We start from the raw sequence: 12,292 nt of genomic DNA on the forward strand, positions 1-12,292 counted from the left end.
CTTCTTATGTTCGCAAAGAAGTTTTCTAATGGGTTCTGATTAAAATTCCGTGTAAGCATGGCATCAAATGCATAATTTTCCACAAATATTGTATACCTTCAATGGTACGGATAAAATTACTTATTGATGGTACTGTACAATCAATATGTGTTTCTCACCAGTTTTATATCATGACCAGGATCTATGAAAGCACGCATTTTTGTTTTGCTGTAGGTGAAAGTTGTGTTTTCTTGATCCTTTGTAAACTGACATCCCATTTCAGAAAACATGGCAAAGTTGGTAGCAGGCGCATCGCCCACGCTTACAAATTTCTACACCTACATCCTCGCATCTTTGAATACACATTTTCAATAACTCCCCTTTCTGCTCTCCTGTCAGCGACGTGATAAAAAATATCCAACGGGAACTTTCCACCCATCATTTATAGAGTTCAGCAAAAAAACAAAACACTGATATGTCACTTCTAACGAATCGTTGTCGGATTCAGTGCCCACAGAGACTCGCCCGTAATATGTTTTTGTCCGGGGATTCCAGCATAAGGATTTTCGAATCGACATTTCGGCAAAAATCAAAGTGCAGATGACCGGTTCTTTGCTGGTTTGTACTTTTACTTTTAAAGCCTCAAATGCTTCTTGGCAGAATCCAGGTTCAAATTTAGTTCTTGCAAATCCTTTATAATATTTTTGAAATTAGCAATTTTTTTCTTCTGCCTGCATACTTTTTCATTTAGATGAGAAGAACTTTTCTTGTCAGACTGTCGCATTTTCGCTGTAACTTCTTGATTTTAGGTTCCTGAAATTTAAAAATTGCAGCATCCCAAATGAGAAACTGGCAATTAAAAATACCCGGCCCACCCGGGTTACGCGTGATGTTGGTGACGTTTGAGACAGCGCGTTACAAAGATATATTTTTATGCCTTTTTGTGATTCCTCTTGTATGAATTGTAGTAAACAGCTACCGATTTCATTTGATCCTCTTTTGGCAACAGAAAGATGCCAGACATAGCAATAGCCTGACTTATTGAGTTAAAAATGGTAAAATTATAAATGGGGTACTTTCGCTTATAATGAAAAATTCCCACCTCAGATTGAGGAACGCTGAGTACTTTTTCCAAATCGAAAACGGCAACGGTGGCTCTAGTGGGATCAACTTTTGAAATTTACTTATTAATATTAGTACTTTTAACTAAGACTAAATAAACTTTATAAGAAGGCAATAACTCGTTGCATGTGTAACAAATTAAATATTTAGTCCAAATCAACAAAAATTAAACTTCTGAAAAATAGGGTTGTGTGATTTTTTAAAAGTGAGGTAATTCATTATAGTATGATAATCTTCCTCCATACTACTCTTCAGAGCCTGTAGATCCATGTACTTATCCTTTTTAACTTTCAGCATTGATGAATAGAGTTGAGGCATGTCATTCCATGGAATAAAGGATATTTTCTTCACCCTTATGGGAAACTCTTCCCAGACTGTGCTAGAATGTCTCAGTTTGTACATAATTTTCTTCGGGTGCACACTTCAGAGCCCTCAGATTAGTCACTGTAGGATCACCTGCCTTTTTACCAGGTCTAATCGACTTAAGAAAAGTAGTAGTAGTAGAAAGATAATGCGCGTTCAATGTCCTTAACGTCGGGTTAATTTACCTGAACCAAATAAATGCCAGATTGACGAACATGCTCTCCAAAGTATGACCTAGCTTGTTTCAGTTGATATGTGCCTAAAGCAAGCCGTTTAAGATCAGTAATTGTAAGTCGTGGAAATGTAGTTAAATGAGGATGTTCGCTATCAACCTGTTGAAAGTTCGCTCTCCTTCTATTGACATTTTCACTTTCCACGAACGTTGCCAAATGATTTTCAAGCGAAAGTCTATTTTTAGCAATAGTCACGTATTCATAGGCCTCTGGTGGGTCATTTATGGTAACATGAAACTTATTTAACAAGGCACAAGCAATTCTAAAATCATCTTTGAGGTGCATAGCAGCTCTATTATTGAAAACGTTACGAAAAAGTCTGTAATCCCTTTTCGCACGACCATTAACTACTTCAACAACCCAACTACACATAGTTACCAAACGAGACCGATTTGCTTGCTGGGTTGATAATTGGTGTTCATTATCAAGGAGAGACTCAGGCATATAGGCGACAAAACCATGCTCTTGAAGTTCACTCACAACATCTCGAAATCCTCTATCAAGAATAAAAATAACGCCCCTTCTGAAAAATTGACCAAAACCAGTTTCCTCGTTATTTAAGTTTAAACTCGTGATTGTAGCATCGTTAGTAGTGGCCTTGTAAGGACCAAGACATTCCACAATATGACCATCGCAGCATACAATCAAGAATGGTTTTACTAAGTTATCTAGTTTTTGTAAACTATATGTTTGTTTTTTGTATAAATAATAGGAACTACTTTGCACAAAAATATAGTAGAGCGGGCTCCAAGGAGATGTTCGTTTGCATAAATACCGGACCTAAATCTGACTTCTGATATATATTGTATAGATCCCAGACATCCTATAGACAGATGTTGCCAACCAGTTTTGTGGTCCCCTTCCCCGCACCCCGGTAATTAAATATGGCATACAAAGAAAAAAATAAACATTTCCAAAACATGCCGCGTGGGGTATCAAATGAAAGAACTTATTGAGTAGATCACGAATATATAGCATACTATAACATTTCTTACACTTTCTCTAAGATTTTTTAGAAAATTTACGAAAATGCTCCATTTTTGAGTTAACTTTAAACCACTAAAGATTGAAAACTCATGAATATGTTTTTTTAAATTATTATTCTAAATAATTAACAATAGTCCATTGTTTACGATTCAATAGTTCGTACAGTGAAATAGTTGCATGGGGGAGTGGGGAGAGCATTCAAAGATGGCGAGTATATTTTCAAGTTTATGCCAGAAATAAAGGCCTACTACAAAAATATCGGTGTCAGGGCTTAGAATAATTATCTCTGCACTGTCTTTGTGTTTGACAGAATGAAAAATATGGCAGAAAATTCTTGAATCAGCCTCTGTGTGATTAGATTTGGCATAAACTTGAAAATATACTCGCCATCTTTGGATGCTCCCCCCACTCCCCCATGCAACTATTTCACTGTACGAACTATTGAATCGTAAACAATGGACTATTGTTAATTATTTAAAATAATAATTTAAAAAATATATTCATGAGTTTTCAATCTATAGTGGTTTAAAGTTAACTCAAAAATGGAGCATTTTCGTAAATTTTCTAAAAAATCTTAGAGAAAGTGTAAGAAATGTTATAGTATGCTATATATTCCTGATCTACTCAATAAGCTCTTTCATTTGATACCCCACGCGGCATGTTTTGGAAATGTTTATTTTTTTCTTTGTATGCCATATTTAATTACCGGGGTGCGGGGAAGGGGACCACAAAACTGGTTGGCAACATCTGTCTATAGGATGTCTAGGATCTATACAATATATATCAGAAGTCAGATTTAGGTCCGGTATTTATGCAAACGAACATCTCCTTGGAGCCTGCTCTATAGGTAGAATCACAAATAACAATTGCAGGTTTAACTTCTGCAGTTAAATCGGGATTACCAAAAATCCTTCTGGAATTATCCTATTCCGAGAAGCGGCATCTTGTATAGTCATATGATTAAATCCTAAGTACAATGGGAAAATACGACCGCCTCCTTGGTACAGTGGTTGACGCGTGAGCGTAGCACCGAGGGGTCCTGGGTTCGATCACCGGTGAAATAAATTAATCCTTCAGTACGTAGTGGTTGATTAGAATAATCTTTATGACTTTTCTGCCATAAATATGGCATGTCTCGGTACAAATCGAGTACATTAAAAAGCACTTCTTTCTCTTTCGAACAAGCCATGGTGCACGCGGCCACAGCAAACAAACATACGAGCGACTTTGCTCTGCGGCTGCCGCGCGCTGACTGAACGGTCTAAGTGTTAAATAAGATGAAACATTATCTGTGCTTTGATGGCAATGTAATTGATGAGACAAAAAGAAAAGTATTCTCTCTCACTCTTTCATATAAGTAAAAACTGTCATGGCGAACTTTGTATCTTAATGGCTACTGCGCATAGAAATAAACGTGTAATATTAAACTGTTTTTTTAATCCAACTTCCTTTTGGTTATGGGCCCAGACTCGTAATCAGATTGGATTAAAGTAAACGCAAGAAGTAATACTGGCAAAAGCATCAACGTGAATAAAATAGCACGTGCGGCGTCGCGACCACGTGCTTGAAGGTTGAAATTGTCAGGAAGGAAATAACTCGTCGGTTGGAACGAGGCAAGGAGAAGAGGAATCGGTCAGATACAATGGATTCATTATTACACGGACAGGGAGCAATAAAGTTGGAAGGCTCCAAGAATTGGAATATATGGCGCTTTCAAACTTCGGTCTTGCTGCGAGGCCAGGGCTTGTTTGACATAGTGAACGGCACTACAATAAAACCCGAAAATGTTGCCGACCGTACTAAGTGGATAACTTCCGATGCAAAAGCCCAGACAATACTGGTTACACGGATGTCAGAAGATGTCATGGTACATATTTTATCATGTGAAACCTCGGCTGAGATGTGGAGAAAACTTCTAAGTGTATATGAACAAAAATCAGAGACAAGCATCCATATTATTCAACAAAGATTTTTTCAATTCAAGTATGAAGATGGTATGGAAATGTCTACCTTTTTATCAAAGATTCAAGAAATGCAAAATCAATTAAAACACCATGGTGAAACAATATCCGATAAGCTCGTAATAACAAAAGTTTTAATGTCATTGCCAGACCAGTACAAACATTTTGTATCTGCATGGGAATCTGCAGCTGACGACAAGCAGACCTACGATAATTTAGTAGCCAGATTACTCATAGAAGAAGAAAGGATAAAGGATAAAAGTGGCAGTGAAACTGCACATTCATCTTCTGCTGCATTTGTTGCGAAGAAGAAATTGGTGAAGTGCTTTAAATGTCATAAAGTTGGGCACTATCAAAGTGAATGCAGATATAAAAAAGGTGCAAGTCCTCACAATAATCATCATAATAATAATAACCGCAATGAGGGTCGATTTGAGCAGAGGTGTTATTATTGTAAAAAAGTTGGACATGTTAAAAGTCAGTGTCGTTTCAAGAATCAAAAAGAAAACAATGCATTTGTTGTAGAAAGTGCAATCAGCGATAATTTCCACAAAACCCAGTGGCTAGTAGACTCCGGTGCAAGTGAACATATGTGCTGTGATCATAAACTTTTTTCATCATATTCAAATGTTACAAATAAGTTGGTGACTGTCGGTAATGGAAATCAGATTAGTGTTGAAGGATGCGGGCAGGTGGTGCTTGAAGTATGGAACGGCAATGAATGGATTCACACAACCATAGACAATGTTCTTTATGTTCCCGAGTTAAAAATGAACCTGTTATCTGTTACTCGTGTCACAAGTAGAGGTTATGTCATAATAACAAACCAGAACAAATGTCAATTTTACAACAAGTACAATGAGATTGTAGCAGTTGCACAGCGAAGTGGCAATATGTATGTGTTGGACTGCCGCTTTTATACAAATTGTTTAGTTAATGCAGCTAAACTTACACACGAAGATTTGAATGTGTGGCATGAAAGGTTAGCCCACCAAAACCTGCAATACGTGAAAGATATATTGAAGAAAAATAATGTTGCTTTCTTTGAGAGTGATTCGAAGAAATGTGAAAGTTGTTTGAAGGGCAAAATCCATCGTTTGCCCTATCCAGTGAGTAAAAATATTAGCACAAAAGTTTGTGAAATAATTCACGCAGATACCTGTGGACCCATGGAGGTGTCATCACTCGGAGGTTCCAGATATTTTATTGTATTTAAAGATGACTTCTCAAAATACCGGATGGTCTATTTTATTAAAAATAAAGATGAAATTAAAAAGTGTATTAGAAACTTTATTGCTCGAGTAGAAAATGAAACAGGAAATACGGTTAAAATATTCAGAAGTGATAATGGAACAGAATTTATTAACAAAGAGGTCCAGGAAATGTTCCATATAAAGGGTATTATTCATCAAACATCTGTTCCCTATACCCCTGAGCAGAATGGCAATGCGGAGAGGGAAAATAGAACACTGGTTGAGGCTGCTAGGACAATGTTGTGCGCTAAGAACTTGTCAAAGAAATTATGGGCTGAAGCAGTCAATACTGCAGCATATGTTATAAATAGAACAGGTAAAAGTAGTGTTCAAACAAAAACTCCTTATGAATTGTGGTTCAACAAAACATATGATATAAATAACCTAAAAATATTTGGTACTACAGTTTTTGTCCACACCCCAAAAGTACAGAGGAAGAAGTGGGACCCAAAGGGAGAGAAAGGTCTACTGGTGGGATATGGAGACACTACAAAGGGATATAGAGTGTATTTTCCTTGTAGTGATACTATTGTAATAAGAAGAGATATTGTTTTTCTTGAAAGTAATCAGAGTGATACAGGAGAATTTGATGACAGCAGCTTATACAATCTTTTGCCTGCACAGTTACCAGCCAGTGAAATACAAAAACCAAATGAAGAAAAATGTTTGAATAATAATCTAGAGGATACTTATCAAGAAACAAATAGTGATACAGAAAGTGAGGGAAGTTTGTATGAACCAAGTGAAAGTGGGGACTCGAGTGGACCAAGTGATAGTGAAATAACCAGACAGCGAACCAATCGTGTGAGGAAGCCAACTGCGTTTTATGAATGTCACAACGCTTTGGTGTCTGACGGTGAGCCTAAAACATTTGAAGAAGCCATGAGTAGCCCGGACTCTTGTAAGTGGAAGGAAGCAATTCAGAAAGAACTACAAACTCTCAAGGAAAATAATACATGGAATATTTGTAAGTTACCTGATAATACTAAAGTTATTAATAGTAAATGGGTGTTTAAGATTAAAAGTAATAATAATTCTTTGCAATATAAAGCTAGGTTAGTAGCTAGAGGGTTCGAGCAAAATGATGTATTAAGTTATAATGACATTTATGCACCTGTAGCAAAATTGTCAACATTTAGATTATTTTTAGCAGTAGCAACAAAACTTAACTTACCAGTCTCACAAATGGATGTAACAGGGGCATTTTTATATGGTGATATAGAGGAAGATGTTTATTTAAAATTACCTGAAGGGGCATATAACAATGGTGAAAATATTGTAAAGTTAAATAGGTCTCTGTATGGACTTAAGAAATCTCCAAAGTACTGGAATGTAAAATTCAACTCTGTGATGATTAGAGAAGGTTTTAAAAGATCTCAGTGTGATTCTTGTCTTTACTCAAAATGTAATGATAAACAAAAGTTGTATGTTATAATTTATGTTGATGATTTACTTGTCTTTGGAACTGATGAGAGTCAAGTATGTAAATTTAAGTTAATGCTAAATAAGGAATTTAAGATGAAAAATTTGGGTTTGGTTTCAGATTTTTTGGGGATAAATATTAAACAGAATTTAGATATTGGGGTTACAGAGTTATGTCAAAAAGCTTATCTAGAAAATGTCTTGAAAAGATTTAATATGTACGACTGTAAACCTATAAGTACACCTATGGATCAAAACTTTAATACTAAAATATTGGAAAGTGAATGTAAAACAGATAAAAATACAGAAAATTTGTGTAGACAGATTATTGGATGTTTAATGTATGCAGTATCAGGCACACGACCTGATCTATGTGTGGCACTATCAATATTGAGTAGATTCCAAGACCGTGCTAATGAAACTTTATTAGTAGCTTTAAAAAGGGTTTTGCGATACATTAAACATACAATAAATTATAAACTTGTGTATAAATGTAATGATGATGAGCTGTTAGGTTATTGTGATGCTGATTGGGGGGGAGATCTTAGGGATAGAAAGTCTACAACTGGTTATTGTTTTATATTTTCTAATTGCCTTATATCTTGGTGCTCTAAAAGACAAAGTACTGTTAGCATTTCTTCTACTGAGGCAGAGTATGTAGCAATGAGCATGGCATCAAGTGAAGCTTGTTGGTTGATTAATATACTTAATGATTTTAATATTTCTAATGTGTCTCCAGTAACAATATTATGTGACAATCAGTCAGCCATTATGGTAGCTAATACTAATAATGTAAAAAGACTTAAACATATAGATATAAAACATCATTATATAAGAGAGTTAATATTGCGTGGTAAAATAAATGTAAAATATGTATCTACTAATGAACAAGTGGCGGACATGTATACAAAGCCATTAAAAAAAGAGTTGTTGTTAAAATTTGTTGAAAAATGTGGTATTGTGTAATAAGCATGTATCTTTAATGCTATGCATAAATATTTGATAATTATTGTATTAGATGTGTACTAGTTTTAAGGTAGTATGGTAGTTATATATTATGTTATTATGTTGTCCCATTTATTACATTGAGGTAGGGTGTTAAATAAGATGAAACATTATCTGTGCTTTGATGGCAATGTAATTGATGAGACAAAAAGAAAAGTATTCTCTCTCACTCTTTCATATAAGTAAAAACTGTCATGGCGAACTTTGTATCTTAATGGCTACTGCGCATAGAAATAAACGTGTAATATTAAACTGTTTTTTTAATCCAACTTCCTTTAGCTTCCTAAGCGTGCTAAGTCTTATTACACTACGCGGTATTCAGCAAGCAAGCAAGTAAGCATGGTCGAACCCATTCGGTCGGTCTAATTAGACAGGCTAACTTGCTAACTCTAATTACATTATGCTAAATCTTAGTAGGACTGTCTGAATACCGCGTAGTGTAATAAGCCTTTATCGAGTAATTTTCTTCCCGACCACCTACATCTGTGTCGTCATGTCGCAACATTAATGATAGTTCCTCATCGGCATCTTCATATGTTGGACCTAATCGCTTTACTTTGCAAGGCATGACAGGCCATTCTGCGTTGGGCTTGGAATTTTCATTCCTTGCTAATTTATACTCAAATAGTAAAAATTTTTCGTATTTATGAGTAGAACAAGCCCTTAAAATATGACTACACTTTAAAAATAAATTTATGTGTTACCTACTTGTCAACAAACAATTTTTTTATTTATAGTAAAATTGATAGGTACGCACTTATATTATCTATATACAGGGTGTCCCACTTTCGGTATACTAAGTGCAAAGGGACTTGTAGTTTTGCATACGCTGAGTACGTAAAAAATACTTATAAAATTCCAGACGCATTTTTTTTTCAAATAGAGGAGTTCTTAAAATTCCTTGTGTACACCCCTAAAAAGCAACCCGCCCATCTTGTCCACCCGCACGTGAGCTATCGTTTAAGATTATGTTTTCATAGACAAAATGCTCACATTAGCAAAGCGATATATGCCGGCTGCGCGAAGCTAGAGAAGAATACATGGATTTTAAGGAAAAATTTGGCGAAAAATTTTTCACGTAATTTTGTTATTTGAGTATTTTTTACGTGATCAGTGTATGCAAAACTACAAGTCCCTTCGCGCTTAGTATACCGAAAGTGTGACACCCTGTATACTTACTTTCGATCAGATCGTTGAGAAATTCTAGCTCCTTATAATACTACAACTTTGGCTGATAGAAATCTTCAACTCCGGAGCCGGTTCTCATGCTTGCTTTAACCTTGTTTCGTTCTTTCCTGTGGGAAGCTCGTAGTGACTGAATTTTTTTTCTTTATATCGGTTATATCCGAGTTTGGTTCATATATTTTTGCAATATCCACGAGTTTATTATACGCTGCGCCTGCAAACCTATTTCCTTTGTTTTTATACTCGCTTGATTTAGTTTGCCATAAACAGGGACAGTCTCGAAAGGCATTTATAAATTGTATTATAAAATCGTTGCTGCAAGTACGTAGAATTATTATTGTGACACGGACTGAGCACGCACGTTACCAAGTTTGTAGTAGGTAGGTACACAGCTATTCTGGCGCACATCCGTCATTGGCTCAGCCGCTTGAAGCACTCTATACCTATAAGGGTTGTGATTATGCAAGAAATTTGTAATCGATCGAATGACAGTTAAATCTAAATTTAAATTTGTAGCGAGGCTCTCTCGCTCACTGTTATCATAGATGTAAAGTCCAGCCGGGTTAGTATTTTCTGAGTACGCAAGATCAAAAACTCTGTGATAAACCCTACCTTGAATTTTTAAAAATGATATCCCCGTTGTCGGATGTTGAAATCCGTATGTAACGCCTAAAGCACTAAAAGCAAATAAATTATTATAAGCCCTAGGTTTATTCAAGAAGGAAAGCTATAAAATGGTTCATTTAAAGGCGGGAAATTTTGAACGTTATAAGCGCCAGCCCCACAGCACCACTTGATACGATTCTTTTCCTCAAAGAACAATCTAGCATTACAGGTGCCTACATAAAAACGCCTCCCTATCTAATAATGAAATATTCTTAAAACTATACAATTTGACGACAGTTAAGGCGTCGTCACTCTTTGTACCTATTAAATTGTTTGAATTCCGTAATTCAACGTCTACATTTCGATTAACTTGATTGTACTTATCTACAGCTTGCCTATTAACCTCTGGATTACTTTGACTAAACTTCTGACTGGCCTGCCTATGAACCTCGGGATTGCTCTCGTTATATTTTTGAACTGCCTGCCTATGGAATCTCGGGATGTTTTTCATTATATTTTGTGACCGCTTTTAAATGAGAATTTGCATCTATAGATCGCCTACCTGGTCGTCCCCTATTACGTCCTGCTTCTACTGAATTTACTGATGAACTATCCGAATCTACGTTTATATTGTTTTCTTTGTGTGCTTTAGATTTATTATATTTAACCGGTCTACCGCGTTTCCTACCTACATTACTAACATCGGGTAATTTTGTTATGCAGACAACGGGTGTCAGTGTTGTTAATTTAGGGTCGCGAATATTTTGAATTAAAACTTTTGGTTTTAGGGAATTTAATTTAGGGTCATATTTTGGGGGTATACCTTTATTAACTAAAACTATCGGTTTTAAATTAGACAATTTAGGGTCGTCTACAATAACTAATTGGTCGTCTACATTTACTAATTGGTTGTCTACACTAACTAATTCATTAATAATATTTGCACTATGAAAATGATTTAAAATAATTTTATGAATTTGATATTGACTACCAAACGCCGGGTTCCAAAACAAAAACTTTGCAAGAGTATCTAAATTATTGCACTGAAAGAGACGTGCGGCTCCTACCGAATACGAGTTATGGACGTATTTATTATTCGCGTCTACTTTATGGCTATTAAAGATAAAATATGTATTATTTGACCTCCAAAAAGATATCGTATTATTAGCGCCGGTGAAAAGGTAGCTATGTGTGGAGTCGTTGTGCGCAGTGTGAAATATTTTATTTTTTAGGATTAATTTTAATTGTAAAGTGTAAGTGGCTATGTCGCTGTCACATGTGGGAAACAGTCCGTTGTCGATCCAACTATCGCTGTCTGCCATCGATTTAATTTTAGCCAAATAGGTCCCTACACGTATATCAGAAGGCAATTCTTCAGGATATAAATGAGGATGATGATGCGCAACCCCAAGTGGTCTTACTTGAATATATAACATATCACCAAATTCTAAAATAGTGTCTATATTTTCCTGAGAAAATACGGCTCTATTTAGAATAGAATAATAAATAGCCGCGCATGTTGCCATCGCGACACATTGTGCGTTGTTACCCTTAAACCGGGGATCGGCTTGATGCGTTGACCCTTTAATAATAATTTGACCGATTAAAATAATTATAAAAACAGAATGACATTTTATCAGGTCAGTAGAAACATATTTATAATGCCGCACAATTTATAATTTGTTAAGCAAATTGAAATGTCCCAAACAAAAAATAATGCATTGTACCTATGATTATAAAATACAAATCCGTATTCAATATGTTAAAGAAAATATCCCTAATGAAATTACCATTCCATTTCTAAAATTTCACACAACACGATGTAGCGCTGTCGCCGAAAAGTGACGGTTCGGCTCGCCGGCCGTGATCTACATGCGGTTTTGCATGGTGAGCCGAGTAAAAAATATAGCACGACTACGAGCCGCGAGCCAGGCTCGGCGGTATTTAAAACCGTGGTTTTGCAATGATACAGCATCAGGCATATTCTGTGCATACCTAGGCATATTCTGTGTATCAAAAACTATCAGTCAAATAAATTTCATTTGGTTATCAAAAGTATGATGGTGATGAAAAAAATCGATAAAAGTTAATTTAATTAAAAATAGCCATGACCACTTTTCGATAGGCAAGCAATTATGCTATAACACAAAATTCCATTTACTGATTTACACCAGCT

Source organism: Colias philodice, chromosome 31 (assembly GCF_061535455.1).
Source record: "Colias philodice isolate Cphi_HAF_F1 chromosome 31, ilColPhil1 Martin Lab GWU primary, whole genome shotgun sequence".
Classification (NCBI taxonomy): Eukaryota; Metazoa; Arthropoda; class Insecta; order Lepidoptera; family Pieridae; genus Colias; species Colias philodice.